General features: G+C 44.0%; 1 protein-coding gene across 1 annotated transcript in view; it reads left to right on the top strand.

Moving 5' to 3' along the window:
- Positions 1–799: 799 nt before the first annotated feature.
- Positions 800–21,583, top strand: part of ANXA4 (annexin A4) — a 61,066-nt gene continuing 40,282 nt past the window's right edge. The window contains exon 1 of the mRNA XM_008514851.2: positions 800–1,131. The gene's annotated coding sequence lies outside the window, so the exon portion shown is untranslated. The remainder of the gene's footprint in view (positions 1,132–21,583) is intronic.

Here is a 21,583-nt window from a genome sequence, read left to right as displayed (position 1 = left end):
AGCAGACCCAGGTCTAGAATCCCCATCAGTCTGATCCTTGCTCTTAACCATGTTAAACCAGCGCCTTTAGCTACATCTTAACGAAATAATTTAATGTTACCTCTCCAGCTTTAAGGGTGCAATTAGGCGCCTGGATTTTGGTCTGCTGGCTGGCAAACACACTCCCAAAGCTACCTACCCTTTGCTAAATAAAATCGCAATTTGCCTGTAGACTCAACGGATTCATGCTGCAAGCATTCACTGAACACCTATGTGCCCGAAACGGTCCTGGGCGCGGGTACAAAGATGCCTTAGACTCAGCTGGTGCCTTCAAGAGGCTTGTCTCCAGTCGGGGAAGCAGATAGGAACACACAAAACCGCGTTACAAGAGGGGAGCGCTGCCCCAAGGCCGAAGTCCGGAGCTACTGATCAGTGCCCAACCCTGGTAATTTACAGGGGAAGAGAGACAGATCCGGGCTGCTCCTGACCCTCTTTCCCAAAGGCTTCCCCAAGGGAAGGGAACTCTGTTTTCCTCAAGGGAGATGTAAAACTCCTGGGAACTTTTTGGAACGCACGTTTTAACGTGCCAAAGGGAAACGCAGTGTGCCGTTTTGATTTGACTTTCCACTCTTCCGGCCACAGGCTCGACGTGAGTCCTGACGTTGAGAGAGAAAGTGCAGTTTCCTAGGAGGAAGTTTGGATTCCCGGGCGCAGGGAGGGTGCGGGCGAGGCCCGAGGGCTCAGACCTCCGAGAGGGTGGGGGCGCCCGGGCGCCGACCGGCCGGAGAGTCCAGCTCTCTGCTGGGGCGGGAGCCGGGCTGGGCGGCGCCGGGCGGGCTGTGCGATGCGGGCGGGCACGAGGCTGGGAGCGGGGACAGCGGGCCAGGCCGCGGCCCGGGGCAGCCCCCCACCTAGGGGCGAGGCCGGCCCCTCCCTGGGCGCCCTGCGCGGCGGTCCCGGCCCCGGCTCCAGGTGCGCTCGGTCCGCGGAGGGTTTTCCGGTCCCGTGGGCAGAGGAACGACCAGGAACTCGGCCTGTCTCCACCCCGCAGTGGGGCGGGTCCGCCTGCAATAAGACCCGCTGCCCGGCCCCCAGGAGGGTGTGACCTCCGTGGCCGCAGAGGACGAGCGCCGTCCCGTCTCGGCACGAGCGGTAAGGGGGCCCGGGGCCGGGGGGTCCTGGGCTGCGGGAATGGGGCGCGGCAGCCCCGAGCGCCTCGCGGGGACGGCCGGTTCTGCGCCGGGCCCCAGAGGGGTTGCCAGTCGCCGGCCTTCGGGCGGGGCCCGGCGGCCACAGGGCGGAGCGGGAGCCGGCGGCCCGAGACTGGCTCGCGGTGGGCGAGAGGCAAGCCCGGGATTATCCACTGGCCCCGTCGAAAACGATGTCCAGGGCGGGTTATACTCAGGATGTAGTGCTGTTAGAGACCAGAGCAGTTACCTACTGAGTTCATGTGCCAAAAACACGGTGTTGGGTTTGGGCATTAAGAAGAAAGGATTGTATGATCTCGCTCATGTGTGGAAGATGAAAAACAACAAACACACAGATACAGAGATTAGATTGGTGGTTACCAGAGGGGTAGAGGGGAGGAGGGAGGGGGAAAGGGGTGTAGGGCGTGTGTGTCCTGTGACTGATGGTAATTAGTCTTTGCCTGGTGAACATGATGTAGTCTACACAGAAATCGAAATGCAATGATGTACACTTGAAATTTATAAAGCGTTATAAACCAATGTGCCCTCAATAAAACTTAAAAAAAAAAAAAGGAAGGATTGAGTTCATATTCTCTGGAGCTGACTCAGACTAACACCCAAGTTTTACTTTTTAATTCTTTCTTTGCTCCTTTTAAGAAACTTACTGCTTTCTCCTAGTTTCTTACTGCTTCTCTCCTTCTTGTGTATCTAATGCCTTCTGCACTATGCCTGGCACATGGACATCTGTTATTATGAGGTCCTTAACTTGGCACAGTCTGGCTCTTTTGTCATGGCTTTGACCAGCGGGAGACTTTGGGACCAAAGAAGTTATTGCTTTTCAACAATCGGCCTAATTTCAAGTGCTCCCCAAGTTGGTGCAAGTCCTCTCTGAGCTGTTTGGGGCATTGTGGGTCCTGAGTAACCCACACCTTTCAGGAAAAATGAGCATTTGCTCTCTCCAGCTGACAGAATGGATAGGGTCTCCTTCACCAAATTATGTATCTCTTTGCCCATCAGTTCTAGAACCCTCTGCCTCCTTACACTGCAAGTACAGTGGTCCCTCGATTTTGGGGTGGAATTGGTTGCAGGACCCCTTTGGATACCAAAATCCGTGGGTGCTCAAGTCTCTTATATAAAATGGCATAATATTTGATATAACCTATGCACATCCTCCCGTATACGTTAAATCATCTCTAGATTACTTATAATACCTAGTGCAATGTAAATGCTATGTAAATCGTTGTTATCCTGTATTGTTTAGGGAATAATGACAAGGAAAAAAAAAGTCTGTACATGTTCAGTACAAGCACAAGCATTGGAGGCCTTTCGGTCTGTGATTGGTTGAGTCCTGGGATGTGGAACTGCAGATATGGTGGACCAACTGTAACTCTACTGATAGCCAAACCGGAGCTCTTTAGTTGCCAGGGAATTCTCAGATGACAGAGAGATAGGAGAGGAAGGGGACAGGCACGAGAAAATGGGTAACCATAGCCCCCTAAGACCTGCTTTCTTCCCAGAGCCCTATCTGGCCAAAGCCACATCTCCTACATTCAGCTCAGGTCAGATTTCTGTTGCTTTGGGGACACACACACACACACAGACACAGACACGAGCATGCCCAAATACACAACTAGTAGATCAAGGGGTCTACAAATTTCCCTCCTGGATTTTCTTGCATTTGGTTAGGGATAAGTTTTCTCTGCAACGTAGAGAGTAACATGCGCAGTCAAGTTGGACCACACCAGCCCTCAGCATCTGGAGGGAGCCTCCTGGTCCTCCCAGGACTCATACCCAGTGGCCCGTTCCTTTGTTTACGTCCAGCACTCATTCGTTTTCCCGATCTTGCCCATCCACTTGCAGACTAAGCCTGCTCTTCTCCATGAGAGATGAAGGTGATGGCAGGCCCTGGAGATGGTAGGCTGTGTGCCAGAGAACACCTGAAGCTTCAGAATAAACAAGGGGGGGGATTTTCCTTGGATGTCAATTTTACCCAGATATTTGAGGATAAATCACTTTTCATATTCAGACAATCACGGATATATTGTGGACTGAAGTTCAAAATTTAGATACTTTCTTAATATAAAGCAAGAAACTTCAAAACATTTTTGCTTTGGCTTTGGGTTGCACTTTGGCCCCAACTTAGTCCTTGAGAGTTTGCTTTCACTGCAATTAGGGCTGCTGATGGAGGCAGTTTGATAGATGCAGCAGTGTCCTCCCTGGAGAGACTTTGAAAGACAGTCATACTAGGTGACTCATTTAATCTTATTTCAACCAGAGGTGGGGTCGTTAACCTTGTTTTACACGTGAGGATCCCAAGGCTCCCAGCTGTGGTCCTTGGTCCAGGTTAGACCACTTGTAAACAGATATATTCTCTCTGCCCCACTGTGGCTCCATCAGAGCTTGGTTTATAATGACTGGGGATTTAGATTTGTGGCTTCAGGGCTTATTAACTAAATCTTTACCAAATGTTTTCCTTTCGCTCTTCAACTTTCTTCTTGCTGAGCTGACATATGCGATACGGTTGAAAGAACTGGAGCTGTTTCACCCGGAAAGGGAAGATTGCAGTGGGTGATGGAACGCGTATTAAGGGCCCTAAATTCTTGAGGGCCTTGGTGTGTGGACGAGGGAATAAACTCACTCCTTGTGGCATTGAGTGGAACTGGGTAGGAGTTTTTTGGATGGTGAATTCTGGTTAAATTTAGGGAAGTTGCTTTTGAAACCCCCGGGTCAGGTGGCCTGGAGTTGGCCAGAGCTTTCTCACCAGAGGTGTTGAAACGGAGGCCCCACAGCTCCTTTTTTTTTTCTTTTTTTTGAGGAAGATTAGCCCTGAGCTAACTACTGCCAGTCCTCCTCTTTTTGCTGAGGAAGGCTGGCCCTGAGCTAACATCCGTGCCCATCTTCCTCTACTTTATATGTGGGACGCCTACCACAGCATGGCGTGCCAAGCAGTGCCATGTCTGCACCTGGGATCTGAACCCGCGAACCCCAGGCTGCCAAAGTGGAACATTCGAACTTAACCGCTGCGCCACTGGACCAGCCCCCACAGCTCCTTTTTGATTGGTAGAAGGTTAAACTAAGGTGATTTCTAACGCCGTAGTTCCCAGACTTCAGGGTGTATCAAAATCCCCCAGGGAGCTTGAACAACATCCAGATTCTTGCCCCACTCCCAGAAATTCTGATCCACTATGACAGGTGGGACCCAGGAATCTGCATATTTAATAGGTTCTCTGGGTGATTATAATTCAGGTGTTTCTTGGACCTTGCTTTGAGAAACTAAGCTTTAGAAACACGTATATGAATATGCACATGCTTGTTAAATTGAATAAAGCATTGACAAAAAGATAGGACTTAAGGGATCTTAGGGCTGTTGTTATGCTCTAAACTCTGGGTAACGTGATAAATGCTGAAATTGTCCCCACTCACAAGGATAGCTCTTTATTACACTTATCACGTCAAATTCACCCCATGGTTTTACGGTGCTTAACACTTCTAGACATACATGGGGCTCCAACTAAAGATTTTTTATTTGTTTTTAAATTTAATTGAAACTGAGAAGAATTACTGTATTAAGATTAATTTCCCTAAGAGAAATCAGTACTAGAGACGTAACGTACGGCTTGACGACCGTAGTTCACGCTGCTGTGTGACATGGAGGAGAGATGTCCAGAGAGTAAATCCTGAGTTCTCTTCACAAGGAGAAATTTTTTCTTTTCTTCTTTCTTTTCTTTTTATCTATACGAGATGATGGATGTTAGTTGAACCTATTCTGGTAATCATTTTACAATATATGTAAATCAAACCAAAAAAAGAAATTAATTTCCCCAGGAGTTTAGGATTTCCATCTAAGGCCGGTTGTCGGTTTTGTTGGGAGTAACTTGTCGTGTTCAGTTGTGTTTGAACTGGACTGAGAGCTTTTGCTATGGGAACCTGAACCACTGCCTTTGAAGAATTCTTTTTAAAGGTTCAAGATGTTTGAGGTCGGTAAATTGCCTACTGCTTCTTGGTCTGGACTGCTAGGCATAAAACCCAGAGTGAATGTTTTATCCACAATCAGCAGCAGCGATAAATTGCAGCTAAAGGCCGGACTGTAAATTATTCTGCAAAAGACCTTCCACCTTTCCCCTCTCAATGTCATTAACCCTTTAAGGCCTAGGTATAGCAGCATGAGCAGCAGGAGGCCCCATGAGTGGACTTCTGGGAAGTCATCAGAAAGGCCTTCCCGCCCAGTCACTGTGGATTCAATCCTCTGGGTTAAGGCCCTCACTTCCCCCCTCCCAGGAGGTAGCATTAAATTATTACCAGAAGCTAAGGGAGAGGGGCTCCGTGATAAGTGGGAACAAGTTCTCCTGATTTATGTGTGGTTGAACCAGCTCCCCTGGAGGAGGTCCTACAAACACAAGCCCGGTTATATAATCAGCCCCCAGCATCTTCCCACTCACTCCTCTCCAGGGGGCTCAGGAAAGCATTTTCTGGGTCCTGCTTAGCTTCAGCTTCTGCTGTTGCTGCTTTTTGATGCTGTACCATGACCTGTTGACTCAGTCGTTCTCATCTTTGTTAGAGTCACAGACCCCTTTAAGAATCTGGTTAAAGCCATGAATCCTCTCTAGAGAAAAATAAACACATATTTGACATTTTTCATACAGTTTCAAGGGTTTATGGACACTCTTCTACACCCAATCATGTATACCTAGCAGGTATGTAGACATCATGTTAAGAATTACCCTGAAATTTGGCAGTGTTTGTCAAAGTAAAAAAATGCATTTACCTTTGTTCCAGCAATTTGAATTCTAGGAACTTATCCTAAAGATATACTTGGACATGTGTAGAAAGACATATGTACAAGGATATATACATTGTTTATAGCAGCAAAAGATTGGAAATGACCTAAATATCTATGAGTGAGGGACTGGTTGAATTATGGAATATCTATGCTGTGCGATATTGTGTAGCTGTTAAAATTTTTTTTTTAAAGATTGGCACCTGAGCTGACAACAGTTGCCAATCTTCGTTTTTTTTATTCTTCTCCCCAAAGCCACCCAGTACATAGTTGTATATTCTAGTTGTAGGTCCCCCTGGTTGTGCTGTATGGGACGCCATCTCAGCATGGCCTGATGAGCGGTGCTGTGTTTGTGCCCAGGATCCAAACCAGCGAAACCCTGGGCCACCGAAGCAGAGTGCATGAACTTAACCACTTGGCCGCAGGGCCGGCCCCTGTGTAGCTGTTAAAAAGTGATACAGGTTGATAGGAACAGATAGAGAATGATATTGAAGGTACATTTTTATTTTTATTTTTATTTATTTATTTTTTTGAGGAAGATCATCCCTGAGTTAATATCTGCCACCAATCCTTCTCTTTTTTGCTGAGGAAGACTGGCCCTGAGCTAACATCCGTGCCCATCTTCCTCTAACTTTATATGTGGGACTCCTGCCACAACATGGTTTGACAAGCAGTGTGTAGGTCTGCACCTGGGATCTGAACTGGTGAACACCGAGCCGCCAAAGCAGAACATGTGAACTTAACCACTGTGCCACTGAGCCGGCCCCTGAAGATACATTTTTAAAAAAACAAAATACAGCCTTGCATGATGTGCTACCGTTTCTGTATATGAGAATGATGGGGGCTGTTTATAGTCTTTTTTTTTTTTTAAGATTTTATTTTTCCTTTTTCTCCCTAAGCCTCCCAGTACATGGTTGTGTATTTTTAGTTGTCGGTCCTTCTAGTTGTGGCATGTAGGACACCGCCTCAGCGTGGCTTAACAAGCGGTGCCATGTTCTTGGCCAGGATTCGAACTGGCGAAACCCTGGGCTGCCGAAGCAGAGCGAGCGAACTTAACCACTCAGCCACAGGGCTGGCCCCTATTTATATTCTTATATACTTGTTAATGCATTAAATCCTTCTAAACGAATACACAGGAAGATTACAAGCATGGTTGCCACTGGGGGCGAGGAGGTGGAGTTCTTAGAGATTTATCACTATATACCTTTTTGTGTCATATTCTTTATGTGTCATTTATTCATAAATTTACTTATTCGCTCGTTCAGCACATATTGATTTCATAGCTACTTTTGCTGTTACTACTCTAAGCGCCAAGCTCACAGTCTGAAATGAAGCAGAAAATCCCCAAGCTCCCTGAGGTTTCATCTAAGCATTTACTCTGTCCTGGGGCCGGGTTCTCTGAGGTCCTGTGACAGAGCATGTAGCTTCTATAATCTAAATGTCTCTAGGTGACTATTTAACCAGTGACCTCGAAATCATTTTACGAGCTTTGTTAGAAGTTCAGTTCTCTTAAATATGAACTTAAATGGTTTAATTTGACCTCTACATCTGAAGTATGTGTGAACCACATAGAGATTTTGAGGTTTTTTTAATCATATTCTTGTATTGTCAGTTTTTTAAGATAGTTACAGATATCGCCTGCCCATTTAACATTGTTTGTGAAGAAGGGAATGAAACAGAAATGAAGAATGTATAATTACCAAATTTTCCAAGCTCAAAATTAATATATGACCGTATATTTTCTTATTCGTATACAAAAAGCTAACGTGCACCTAGGCTTCCTTTTCCAATGAGATGAAGTAGCAATCGCTGATTCTTATCATACATTTCAGTTGGGTTATTTTTCCGTTTGGCTATACTTCAGCTTGTTCCAAAAATACTGTAAGGTGCCTTGAATTGCATGGTGGGGAAAGCTCTGTATGTAAATGGTCTGGTCGGTTCCATGTGTCTTTAGCTGCAGAAGCAGAGAGAGGAGGTGGGCGATAAGTCACGGCCTGTAGACCAGACAGACTTGCTGGGGTGGGGCGCTTTGTCAGAGAAAGTCCTGGCAGTGATATCAGGTCGTGGGCACTGAGGGGCTTGGCTTTGGCTTCAGGACCTGCACCTCCTTCTTCATCCACACTGTGCCTTAGTCTTTGAGGGTGCTGCCTCTCTGCATGCCGGAACCTCCGTGCCGCAGCTATCAATAGCTAATGTTCACCAAGTGTCTCCTATGAGCCTGACCCTGGGCCAAACACCTGGCGTGGCTTTTTAAAAATTTTTCACCCATATTAGGTGGGTGCTACTAGTATCATCCCCATTGTACAGATGAGGAAACTGAGGCACAAAGGGGTTGAGCAGTTTGCACGAGATCACCTACTAGCAAGTGGTAGAGCCTTGGCGGACTGATTCTGTATCCTGTGCTCTACCACTCTGTCTACTGTATAATGGGCTAAAAGTGGGGAATCAGCCTGAAAAGGCAGGGCTGGGGGATTAAACTGACCATGGGGCTGGACTCTCTCAGAGGGGAAGTGGTAGAGTCTGTCCAAACCACTTGTCCAAGAGGAACTTGATGGTGACCTGGGTCATTCTAAGTATCCAGGGGGTCCCAGATGATAGGTGAGGAGGGGAGGGCAGACAGTGAACCGGGAGGATGTGCTGTGTCTGGATTCTGGGGGCACATCCCTGTGGGAGCAAGACGTGGAGCAGCATCTAAAGGCAGGAGAGGCAGCTCAGCACCTCAGGGAAGGGTCTTCAGCTGTTATGCAGGATGTCAGCAGCCCCTGCCAAGTGGACCAAGGTTCATTTATTTATTATGTAATGTGACAGACACTAGAGATTCAAGGATAAAATACACAGACCCCATCCTTAGGGAGATAAACAATCGAATCACCAATTCAAAAATCATGGGACTGTGCAGTAAGTGATTTGATGCTTTATGCCAGACTCCCCATGGAATAACAGACGAGGTGCACCTAACTCATCACGGGTAGTCAGAGAAGGCTTCCTGGAGGTAGCATAGGAGAAGGGCTTATTTACAGGCATGGGGATGAGAAAGCAAGACCAGGCACACTGCAGGAGTGGCATGTTGATCAGAGCAGGGCTAGTCTCAGAGGACAGAGCAAGAGGGCCCTCAGAAATTAAGGTCATTCCGTAGGCCTATTGGAGACATGACCAATCAGTATTGGGGGACAGGTCCTAGAGAGTCCAAGGGTCCCAGGGTAAGAACTGCTGGCCTGGATTATGAATCCCTCTTTTCTTTTGCATCTGCTCCACTGCTTAGCACAGTTATGTAATACATGTTTTTGAATAAGATGGAAGCGCTGGATACCAGGAAGGAAATCAAGGCAGAGATCCGGCCTTGGAAAAACAAGACTCCCCACTGCCCTGTCCTATGGCTGGCAACTCGGCTTGGACACAGGCTCCTTCCCTGACTGACTGAATCTGGGTGAGGGCTCACTGTGTGCTCCTGTCTCTGGGATTCCCCATCACAGGAATGTTCACACCTTATTGTGTCTGATTATAGGACTGTGTCCTCCACTCAGCTTTGAGCTCCTCTGCAGGTAAGGACCACGCAGCCCCCATCCTCTGGCCTAGCACATAGTGGGTGCTCACCAAAGGTATGCTGAATGAATGTACGATTGCCCATGGCCTGGAAAATTTAGTCAGCCTCCAAGCCTGGCCTGCTGCAAAATGATCCACTTTTGAAAATTACTTTCCCACCCCTTGTCTCCCACCGTTCTCTTCATTTCCTTAAGCTCCAGCCCAACTCCATATGAATGACCACTATTTTGCAAGGGTCTTACCATTTGTGATCATAGCTGAGGCTTCATTTTTACTGTTCTTTCTGCCCGAAATCTCCTTCCCTTTTGAAATCCTGTCTGTCCTTATAAGCCTTAGTCAAATAGAGCCCCTTACTCTCTGGAATGTAGAGGGGGACTTAGTCTGTCGTCTCCGCTTATCCTGCAACTCTGGTAATAGTACCGCATGCTGCTTTGTCATCGGATTCGTTTGTTATATACCTGCTTTGTTTCTCTTCCTAGCTTACATGCCCCTCCAGAGCAAGATCACGTGTCCTCCATCTTTGTTTCTCTCACAAAGTCTGGTACTTGGTAAGGGTAAGATAAATATTTAAGGAAGGGCTGTAAGTGCCTGCACACACAGCCAGTGGAGGTTTTGGAACTGGGGTCTCCTGCAGGGACTGTCTGCATGAGAATCAGGGCCTGGAACTGGGTGCGTGGCGAGTAACCAGGGGTGCTTATTGCAACTTGATTAAATGAGGTCTCTGGGCCCCACCTAAGGTTTCCTGACTCAAGCTCTGGAGTCTAGCATCCCTCAGATCTGTGTTTCTAAATGCCCCCTGGGAGATTTTGTACACAGTAAACTTTGAGAACTTTCCCCGGGTACCATGGTAGGTGCTCTGCCCTCTATATTAGATTAGGATCCTTTTGAAGCCATTGCTCTGGACACTGTGTCCTGACATCATCCAAGGCCAGAGAAAAGGGGGAAGTTGGCAGGCTGACTCTGCCTTTTTCAGCCTGGGCGAAATCCTTTCTCCAAGTTTCTGGGCAGGTTTATCTTTATTTCTCATTGTCCAGAAGGGGGTCACACGGCCACTCGTAAACCACTCGTAGAGTTGTAATGGGCTTGTCTTGGACCAGTCATTATGTCCTCCTGGGGTGAGTCCCGCCTTCTTGGTTTACCAAATCCACTCCCTGAACTCATGAAGGTTCTCTTAATGGGGAAGGAGGGTATAGTGGGGGTTGACGTTATTGCTAATCCTCAAAGACGTCCTGCACAATAGTCACTACTATCTGAATTTTATGCCAGAATAAACTGGCTGTTATAGGTGGGGTTAAGTCTGGAGAGCAGAGCAGGCACTGAAATGTGCCCTTACTCTGGATTCCCAGCCTCTGGTCTGCAGTGCTGAATGATCTTCACAGCCTGTGCTAGCGCTCACCTGTGGGAGGAGAATTGAATTTGCAGTTCCATGGATTTCATAAAATAACAGATCAGGCTTACCAGGAGTAATGCATGTTTGCAGTGGGTGGTTTGAGGACTCTGGTGTTTAAATCATCTTTGGCCAACACGTTCCCTGAGTCATATTTATACAGACATTTTAAAAAGTGTTAATGTTGTGGTTCCCCCCTCCATGAATGTAATTCCTCTTGTTTTTCCCCCCTTTTTCCTTATACTTGATGTAAGATCAAGAGTGGGAATGTACACTAATAAAATGCCCATGAGGTGGAATCACCTGGAGGGCTTCTTAAAAAGCAAATTGCTGGGCCCCACCCCCGAATTTTGGATTCTGTAGGTCTAGGGTTGAGCTGGAGAATTTGCCGTTTTAACAAGTTCCCAGTAGATGGTGATGCTCTTCGTGGGGGGACCACACTTTCACAACCACTGAGTTATGTGAACCTCTTTTGGGTTGAAATACTGCTCTGGATCTATTGAAAAGATAAACACAGTGAGATTCTAATCATGCACATGGCACATTCTACCCTGTCCAAATTCTGTGTGCTTCCTCTTAAAGGTGCCCTGGGACCGCCCCACCGGGGCTCTGCTATACGTGGATGGGAACCCGGGTCTTCTGTACTGTGAATCTGGGCTGGGCTTATTCCTGGGAAGGGAGACGGTGGAGTAACATCCACACACCTCCCTCCAGGCCAACCATGGTTGTCTGGGCAGCAAAGGTGGCCCTAAATCTTGGCCTTAAAATCCCACTTTCACCTTGAAAAGGAATGAAATTTTGATACATGTTCAAAGATGGATGAACCTTGAGAACATTAGGCTAAGTGAAATAATCCAGACACAAGGACAAATACTATATGATTCCACATACATGAGGTACCTAGAACAGTCAAATTCATAGAGACAGGAAGTAGAATGATGGTTATCAGTGGTTGGGGTGAGGAGGAAATGGGGAATTATTGTTTAATGGGTACAGTTTCTGTTTGGAATGACGGGAAAGTTCTGGGAATGGATAGTGGTGCTGGTAGCATGACATTGTGAATGTAGTTAATGCCACTGAAGATTACACTTAAAAATAGTTAAAACGGTAAATTTCGTTATATGTGTTTTACTACAATTACAAAAGAAATCCTGTTTTCGTTACTGTTGTGTCTCACAGTGGTGTGCTGGAGCATCCTTTGCGTCCTTGTATCAGCTCATCAAAGCTGATTATTAAATTTCCAGGGTTTTGCCAACTGATTGTTAAATATAGTCATTATTTTAAAATTAAATTATATGAATTTAGGAGTAAATAAATGATATTAAAATATAACTGTTTATAAATAAGTTATATTTAAAACAACTCATCACTTTCTAATTATTTTACTACCTCTTACTATTACATACGCTCTTGAGGTTATTTATGTCTATTCTGTCTGTGTGGTGGAAATGCTATATAATGGTGTACTACTGCCTACTTATTCCCAGCTACTAAGTACGGTAACATCACATTGGTGACTTGAAACCGGTCATGATAAAAATATTTACACCAGGAGCCAGCCCTGTGGCCAAGTGGTTAAGTTTGCCCGCTCTGCTGCAGGAGCCCAGGGTTTCACCGGTTTGAATCCTGGGCGTGGACATCGCACCCCTCATCAGTCCATGCTGAGGCGACATCCCATATGCCACAACTAGAAGGACCCACAACTAAGAATATACAACTGTGTACCGGAGGGGGGCTTTGGGGAGAAAAAGGAAAAAAATAAAATCTTTAAAAGAAAATTTACACCAAAGAAATAGCTACAAATCAGGGTTTTCTTTCCTTGGAGAGCCATTTGTGAAGTTCTTCAGGACCCCTCTGGTCTTACCGTGCCTTGTTGGTGGGGCAGAGTTGGAGTAAGTTTGGAGGAATAAAGCGTTAGCTATTTGAGATCTTCCAACGAAACTTTCTTTTAATTGAATTCTAGCCCCTTCCAAATAGCACTGCCTTTGGGCGTTTTTGCGGTGCCTAAAAAAGAAGAGGTTGTGGCTGAGTTTGGTGGGTGGGAAACAAGATGAGTCATATGATAAATGACTGACTTATCCTCCTGGGCAAGAGTTTCCTCAACTGGAACGTGAAAGGGGTGGGAGAAAAACTAGTGGAAATAAAATAAAGTGATTTTTCTAGCAATGGGGAAGAGAGACTTTTTTTAAAAATTTGTATTATGGACATTTTCCACCATACAACCAAGTGAGAGAATAGCAGAATGAACCCCCATGTTTGTATTCAACGCCCAACTTAACAATTATCAGCATTTCACCCAAAAACAGACTTTTCTAACTATTGAATAACAGGGAGGAGTACAAAGGAAAAGATGGATAGGTATGATTTAACATTTTTCTTCCAGATTTTGAGTATACTAAAAGGAGACTATTAAAATTGGAAAAATACCTAATAATAAATTTTAAGTATAAAATGTTAAATTTTGCAATGTATACATAATTTCTATAAATATGTTAGTAAAGCAGCAAGATCCTAAAAATGGGCAAAAAATACAAACAGATAATTCACAAATAAGGATACTAGTAGGAAAAAAAGTAAGATTCAGTGTTCCTACTGCTGATTTTAAAAAGCAAGTTAAACCAATGATAAAGTTTAATATTACACCTAAATATTAAATTATAAATAAATAAAGCAAGCTTATAGCTGGCTGGGCTTTGGATAGCTTTGTAACTTTGAAGAGCAAAGGGAAGTGTTCATAATTTTCAGATATTGTAAGGAATAGGTCAAAAGGAGAATAAAACATCTACAAAGCTCATTATGGAGATTGTAGTCATGGTATAAAAAATCTGAACAACCAATAGTAGGGACATTGAATAAATTATATCAATATGATGGAAGAGTGTAAATTTATTGAAATGATAAATATGGTGATTGTGTAGAATGTGAAAAATTAAGAGGAGAGAGTAGAACACAAAATTATATGCATACTGAGATTACAGATGTTCTAAAAGATTGGAACAAACAGAAAATCCAAGTAAATGGTAAGTTACATTGTTTAAAATGTCCTTTTCCGTGCTTACAGTTGATTTAATAACTTACAAAATAAAATGAAAGGGGGGGTAGATGATTGCTAACGGCCTTACAGTCTGTAAAATTCTATGAAAGTTAATCTTTTCGAAGGCAGTTCAAAGATCCATAATTTTCAGCATTACAATGGAAAATGTTGCCTCTCCCCACATTCTGCTGGGTTTGGGAAACAAGTTTATTAGATTAGGTAACAGCGGGAGGAAAGGAGAGGTTAGGAGTGGCAGGTAGAATTAGCACTCACTCTCCAGGCTCCATACTTCATTGGCACCACCATAAAATCCTGAGTTGCTAAAAGAGACATAAAACCAAATAACAAATTTTATGCCATGTACATTTATTATCGGTAAAATTTAAAAATAAAGGTTATTTTTAAATAGCTAACCAGTATATTCTGTTTTATCTTTTCTGTGATTTCCTGAAGTGTTAATATTCAATTTTCTATGATCTCTGCAAATAGTCTCCATTTCTTTTAGAAGGATTCCTGCTGGAGGATTCTATTTTATGAAAAAAAATTTTTTTTTAGTTGAAACCCAATAGTAGTGAAAAGAATGATACTTAGATATGATTTGGTAAGCCCTCTTAAATATACTTGTGTGTTTTAAAAATCTAAAATCTCTTGCCTCTTGATTAAATAGAGAAAAGGAGGAAAAGAGTGATCATAGAAAATTAATCTTGGCCTTGATGTGCTGAGTACGGAATATTTAAGCCAAAATCTTTAGTCTCAAAGGATTAATTGATATTCCTATGCTAGTCATTTTTCTCCTCCTATTTAGAATGCTGTTATTCTGCCAAATATTGAGGATGCCCAAGAGTTCCCTGAATGTTTCTTCTGAATAATGAAGTGGATTATTTTCAGGGATAGGCTTTTCCTTTAAATATTCCAGGCTTTGTTTCCTTCCCCTTGTTCTCTAGCATTTTGTCCTAGGTCCACATTGTGTTTTTCTTGCTTTTTTAAACAAATGGGTAAATGAATGCATTAAGAAGATAGGTTTTTTTGTGAGATTTAAAAGAGATAATCTGATCATTCACATAAAGTGTTTAGAATAGTATCTGATACAGAATAAAATAAGTGCTGGACAGTAGATCTGATTATTACTAAGCAAGGTGAAATATGTCTAGAGCAGTGCTATGCAATAGAAATAGAAAGCGAGCCACAAATGTAAGTTTGAATTATCTAGTAGTGACGTTTTAAAAAGTAAAAAGAGGCAGGTGAAATTAGCTTTAATAATATAGATTATTTTACCCAATAGATCCAAAGTATTATCATTCCAACATGTAATCAGTATGAAAAAATTTTTTTTTTAAGATTTTATTTTTTTTCCTTTTTCTCCCCAAAGCCCCCCAGTACATAGTTGTATATTCTTCGGTGTGGGTCCTTCTAGTTGTGGCATGTGGGACGCCGCCTCAGCGTGGTTTGATGAGCAGTGCCACGTCCGCGCCCAGGATTCGAACCAACGAAACACTGGGCCGCCTGCAGCAGAGCGTGCGAACTTAACCACTCGGCCGTGGGAAAAATTATTAATGAGATATTTTACAGTCTTCTTTTCATACTAAATCTTAACAATCCGGTGTATATTTTACGCTGACAGAACATCTGAATTTGAAGGCTAAATTTTCATCAGAAATACTTGATCTGTGTTTAGATTTCATAAAATTGAGTTTTCACATAGATTTACATACCCAAATTGTTTTGAACATACGTAAAAGTTTTCCAGTATCTGAACTGAGTACCAAAAATAATTTTGCTTTAATATTTGCATACACATTAAAAAAACTGGTTCATCTTTTTTAGAATTGATTTGACTTTAAAATGAAAAGCATATCACTTTTAAAACTACATCTGCCCATGTTAATTCACTAACTCCTGTTCCGGTTCAGTCTCTCTTTCTTTACTTACCAGTCTTAATGCTTCTGCCTCTCCATGTAATTCCACATCAGTAACATGCCTCCATTTAAAATTTTAAAATGTGTCCGTAATCGTTTTTTTCAAACTAGAAAATAATTTGTTATAACTGAAATAAGTATTTAGGGGCCAGCCCCGTGGCATAGTGGTGAAGTTTGGCACGCTCTGCTTTGGCGGCCCAGGTTCAGATCCTGGGTGCAAACCTGCACCCAGGTTTGCACTTGTCAGTCATGCTCTAGTGGTGACCCACATACGAAATAAAGGAAGATTGGCACAGATGTTAGCTCAGGGCTAATCTTCCTCAAGCAAAAAAAGTGGAAGATTGGCAGCAGGTGTTAGCACCGGGCAAATCTTCCTCTGCAAAAAAAAAAAAAAAAAGTATTTAAATTTAATGACAAATTACAATTTACATAAATATCACTGTAACTCGTGCTGTCTGTAACACATATTCAAATAAACACATTAAAAATGTTTCATCAGTGCATAGAAAAATATCATTCCAAGTGGATAACTCTGTTGATACCGACTGGATTGGTGATGTGGTTAGGTGTAAGACTAGAAAAGATGGCGTGCCTGACGTGTGCACTACACAGTGTGATGTGAAAGTGAAATAAACGTAGCAGGACCAAAACATTAAAGTTGTGTGTTATGGAAAAATGCCTTATACCGCTTCAGTTTTAAAATTTAAATTTAATTAAAATTAAACGAAATTAAAAATTCAGTTTCTCAGTCACACTAGCCACATTTCAGTTGCTCAGTAACTCCCTGTGGCTGTGGCTGCTGCATTGTTCAGCTTGGGGATAGATTGTGTCTGTCAAAAGACATGGTGAACAGAACACCTTAGTCTCACCCTTTCCACCTTGCTGTGTTGGCATTGGCTTTGAGCAGGAGAGAAAGTGATACAGTGCCTGGTCCAATTCCCAGTTTCTAGCTGGTTTTCTCTTTGTTCCCCTCTGCCTCTCCAAGGTAGCAGCTTCTCCTATCTCCAATGCCTGATTCTCTGAGCTAAATATGTGTATATACATCCCAGCATGCATTTCTGCCAGGGGTCTTCTCATCGGTCGTCTTTTCCGACATCCACTCTGCCACCACAGTGTCCACCCCAACACCTCTTGGCTAGTTTGGGGGTGAATAGGGTCAGTAATGGGTCCACCTCACAGCTCCTCAACTCAGGAGGGTGGGCTGGGATGGGGTTTTCTGAATAGATCTCTACATCAGACAGCTGATGGAGAGTTATAACCCGTATCCCCAATGTCACACACACACACACACACACGCACACACACACACACACACTCCATCTGCCTTAAGTTAGTTTCATTTCCTCTCAGCTTCTGACTTTATCTCATGTCAGTCGCAGTCTTTTTTGTTTTGTCATGAGTTTCTTCCCTTGCCTCCCCATGCCTCCATGAGGTTTTTAATGAAGAATTGGGAGGGGCTTCATCAGAAATAGCAAGTTCCCTATGTGAATCAGATATTCACTGTGGAAGAATTTTAACTGTTCTGTTTTTGTATTCTTCTGCCAGAGTCAGCTTGAAGTCTGGAAAGATTTGCAAATAGAGCCCTGCCCTGGCCCACTGAGGGCGTGGCTGATCCAGGGGGAGGGGGAATTGTCCACAGAGCTAGCCCTCACATATTTGCAGGGCATGAGAGGCGTCAGAATAAAATGTGACATTTAAGAGAGCAGTGTTTCTTCTCTGCTCACTTCCAGGTCTCCAAAGTTGAAACCAGTGTCATCTATGAAGGTAGACTCAGCTGCTTTTCCTGTTCATCTGGGAAGAGAGTTTTCTTCCCTCATAGGCAAACAGGTGGTGGTGTTAGTAAGGAAAAGACTGGCCTGCATAATGCCTGTTTTCCTACCTACAGGCAAATAAAACAATGGGAAGCCTGGCCACTTGTCTGGCCTTCTCACTGACTCACTGCAAATCTCTTACCTCCTGTACTTTTGTTTTTCATTTGGGTCCAGTCTGCGTATTCCTTTCCTGCATCACAAGGATTTTGTAAAGAAGGATGGAGTGAATTTTAGTTTCTCTGGGAAAGATTGTAAGAGAAAGACCAGATGCTAGACTTAGTGTTCTTTTTTCTGATGAGGTGCTCCTCCTGTTTTATCCCCAAGACTTGTGATTGCTGAGACAAGAGAAGATATCGAGAGTACTGGTCAACCTTGGAATTTGAGTCTCAGGATATGGCGGCCTGCAGTTTGTGATTCGTAAGGAGAGGCCAGGGGTGACCCAGATGCGGTTGGACATATGAGAATCCCTGGTACTAGAACAGACGAGACCTGGAGATCAACGCTAGTAGCTTGTGATCAACTAGTTGGGGTTCCTGTATGAACAACTAGTTGGGATTCTTGTGTGAACAACTGGTTGGGGTTCCTGTGTGAACAACTGGTTGGCCTTCCTGTGTGATCAACTAGTTGGAGGGTGGTGTCGCCAACTTCACAGCCTAGTTGCTAATTTTACATGATGGCCATTCAGATAGGCAGGAACTCTTCCCTCCTTTGAATCATCCTTCCTTCCACATCACCCTACGTCCATAACAAAGTGTCTGGAGCCCAGAACCCAACCACTCAAGTTTATAACTCTCCTACACATACTTCCTAGCTACATGATTTGGGGCAAGTTATAATCTCTCTGTACTTCAGTTTCCTCATTGGTAAGATGGAATTAGTAACAATGGTTACTTTATAGGGTTGTTGCAAAGGTTCATCAAGTTATTACATCATATGAAGTAGTTAGAATGGTGCACCCATTATGTACTCAACAAATGTTAGCTATTCTTTTTATTACTATTCTCTCCAAGTAACCACATCTACGTGTTCTAGCATTACCTGTTTAGTGAGCTGTTTAAGGTGTGGGTTACCAACTCTACCCATATTAAAAACATCTGTGGTATACAGAGATCAGGCTTTCACATCTACCAACATGTCAAACCAGATTTACCTTATGGTTCTTTTGGCCTCCAAGTCAATGAGGTCCTGTGTGTCCGTCATCTGGCAAGATCGTTGTTCTCACACTGCCTGAATTCTAGGACAGCACCTTCACTGGTGCCTGATGGACCCACCCCTTACCTGGAGACAGGGCTGTTTCCTTACCTCTCAGCCTTGGAATTGCTCGCTCACCTGTGGTTTACTTGACATTTTGATTAGAAATAGGGGAAAATCAACTCTGTGAGATGAAAAGAATGGTTGTATTTTAAAGTCTAGAGGGGCACTGCCTCTGACGGCATAAGTAACTGCCATCTAGGGCTTGAGAAAACATGTCATAGCTGCGCCAAACCCATCTTAGGCTTTGAATGAAAGCCCAAAATGTTTTCTGTTCTTAGCATAAGCTAGAAGAGCTATTTCTGGCATTCCTTCTCTCTCTCTCTACTGCTCTACACTGGATAGTCTTACTCTTGCTGGCACTAGGATAAACATAACCAAATGGGGTCATTACTTCTAACCTCCTTGGACACTGGATTCGGACTACCCCAAGGGCGCGAGGCATCGGTCCGTCTCTGAAGCGGGCTGCACTTTGGGCACTTTTATGTTGTGGTTGAATCAGCCATGACCTCCCTCCTGCACTGAGCTCAGGATACTGGGCCCTGTTATGGGGCGGGGGTGAGTACAGAGTGTGCCTGGATGGAATCTTTATGTCCTTCTCAACTGGAGATGGCACGACTCTGACCACGTGTCTGCTCCGAGAGGCATTGTCAGGAACCGTGTTGCATTGTTCTCCCACCAGAAAGGCCGGATGGCTGAACTAGGGCAGGCATTTGTGGGGTTGGAGCTGTCCTCGCTCTGCAAACAGCCCCCAGCCTTGGGTCAACACTTTCGATTGGGAGCTGTCTGCCAGTCAAAGTGTGGTCCAGTGTCCACCAGGTTAGTCTGGGAGAGGAGTATTTTTGTTGTTGTTTTATTTTGTTTTGTTTTGCATGCAGCTTGTTAAAGATATGAAGAACAAGAAAACGTTTAGCTCAGCAAAAAAAGTGACAATTTAAAGTTTTTATTCCGTTATTACCCTAAAAGCTTCCAGTATTGTCACCTGCTTTTATACATAATTACACACACATGTACATACGCATGCATTTGGCCTGGCATGATACAATGCTTTCTAGAGTCAGACGGACCTGTGAAAACACAGCTCCTATCACCTACTACATGAGTGACCCTGGGTGCTGTACTTGACTTTTCTAAAACTTAAGTTACCATGCCGAGTTCATTGGACAATGAGAGGACAAAATGATACAATATTGATAAGAGCACCTGGCACTCATATAACTAAGTAGTCAATAAATATTTATTTAAAAATAAACTCCCTCTAGCTCCAGTGCACAGAACAAGGACCACAAGGCCATCTTTCCCGAGAAGTGGCAAAGCCTGCCCCGTGGAGGAGGGAGCCCCGTGACCAGAGGGAGGATGACTGACGGCTGGGAGATGACCATTCAGAGAGGTTGTATCACGCCCTCGCAGTGGGAAGGAAGTGCAACGACCTCATTGCCAACAGCTTCCAGGATATTTTTTTCATGATAAGTTATTCTTGAACAGACAAGACATAGGGGATAATTTTCTGCATAAAGGGTATATAGATGGAAATTTAAATTGTGCCTTTTAGCACCTAGAATGGTATTGGTCATGGGGCAGGCATTCAGATATTATTGCATGAGTGAATGAATGTGCGTGAAACATCAGTTAAACTGTCATATCAGTCCCATGACTGTGAGCAATAATCGGCATTACCAGTACATCCACTTCTTGTTTCTGTGGTCACTGGCCTGAGAGGAGGGGAATCTAAACAGTTTGTCTGCGCTTAAAAGGCAGAATAGGGGCCAGCCGGGTGGCATAGTGGTTAAGTTCGTGTGCTCTGCTTTGGCAGCCCAGGGTTTGCAGGTTCGGATCCCAGGCACAGACCTAGCACTGCTTGTCAAGCCATGCTGTGGCAGCATCCTGCATAAAATAGAGGAAGATTGGCAACAGATGTTAGCTCAGTGCCAATCTTCCTCACCAAAAAAAAAACAAGGCAGAATAGTTAAAAAATACCACCAATGACAAAAAGGCCAGCCAACCAGAATTCCAAAGATCTCCAGTCCACAGGTGGCACTAGAAGTTGCTCACATAAGAAAAGAAAATCACTTAGGAAAATCTGAAACACTGTACTATGCAAACTGAATACCAGAGAAACAAAGTAAGGTAGCTACACATTTATAAAGTTTATTAGAATATGCTTTGGTTTGTACCCTACTTGAAGCTTGAGCCTAGGGAAACTGAGGTATTATGTGAAGTAGAAAGACATTTAGTTAGGCACACATTGAACTAAGAGTGCAGGACTCAACCACCTCTCCCAGTTATCATTTAGGCTACCTCAGTGCTCTTTTCATTTTTCTAATCTTATCTCTCTCTCTTTTTTTTTTTTTTGAGAAAGATTAGTCCTGAGCTAACATCTTCTGCCAATCCTCCTCTTTTTTTTTGCTGAGGAAGACTGGCCCTGAGCTAACATCCATGCCTATCCTCCTCCACTTTATATTTGGGACACCTGCCACGGCATGGCTTGCCAAGTGGTGCCACGTCCGAACCCAGGATCCGAACCAGTGAACCCCGGGCCACCCGAAACGGAACATGTGAACTTAACTGCTGCGCCACTGGGCTGGCCCCTAATCATATCTCTTAATACAATATAGAACTCACCATAGCCAGCGTTCGTTATTCTATCATCCAGCTGGGTTGTAAAGTGGAGATGATAATTATGACTGTAAAGGTTATT

The sequence above is a fragment of the Equus przewalskii genome, chromosome 14 (genome assembly GCF_037783145.1).
Source record: "Equus przewalskii isolate Varuska chromosome 14, EquPr2, whole genome shotgun sequence".
Lineage (NCBI taxonomy): Eukaryota > Metazoa > Chordata > Mammalia > Perissodactyla > Equidae > Equus > Equus przewalskii.
The sequence above is the reverse complement of the archived record's forward strand: the minus strand, read 5'-3'. Positions and strand labels throughout refer to the sequence as shown.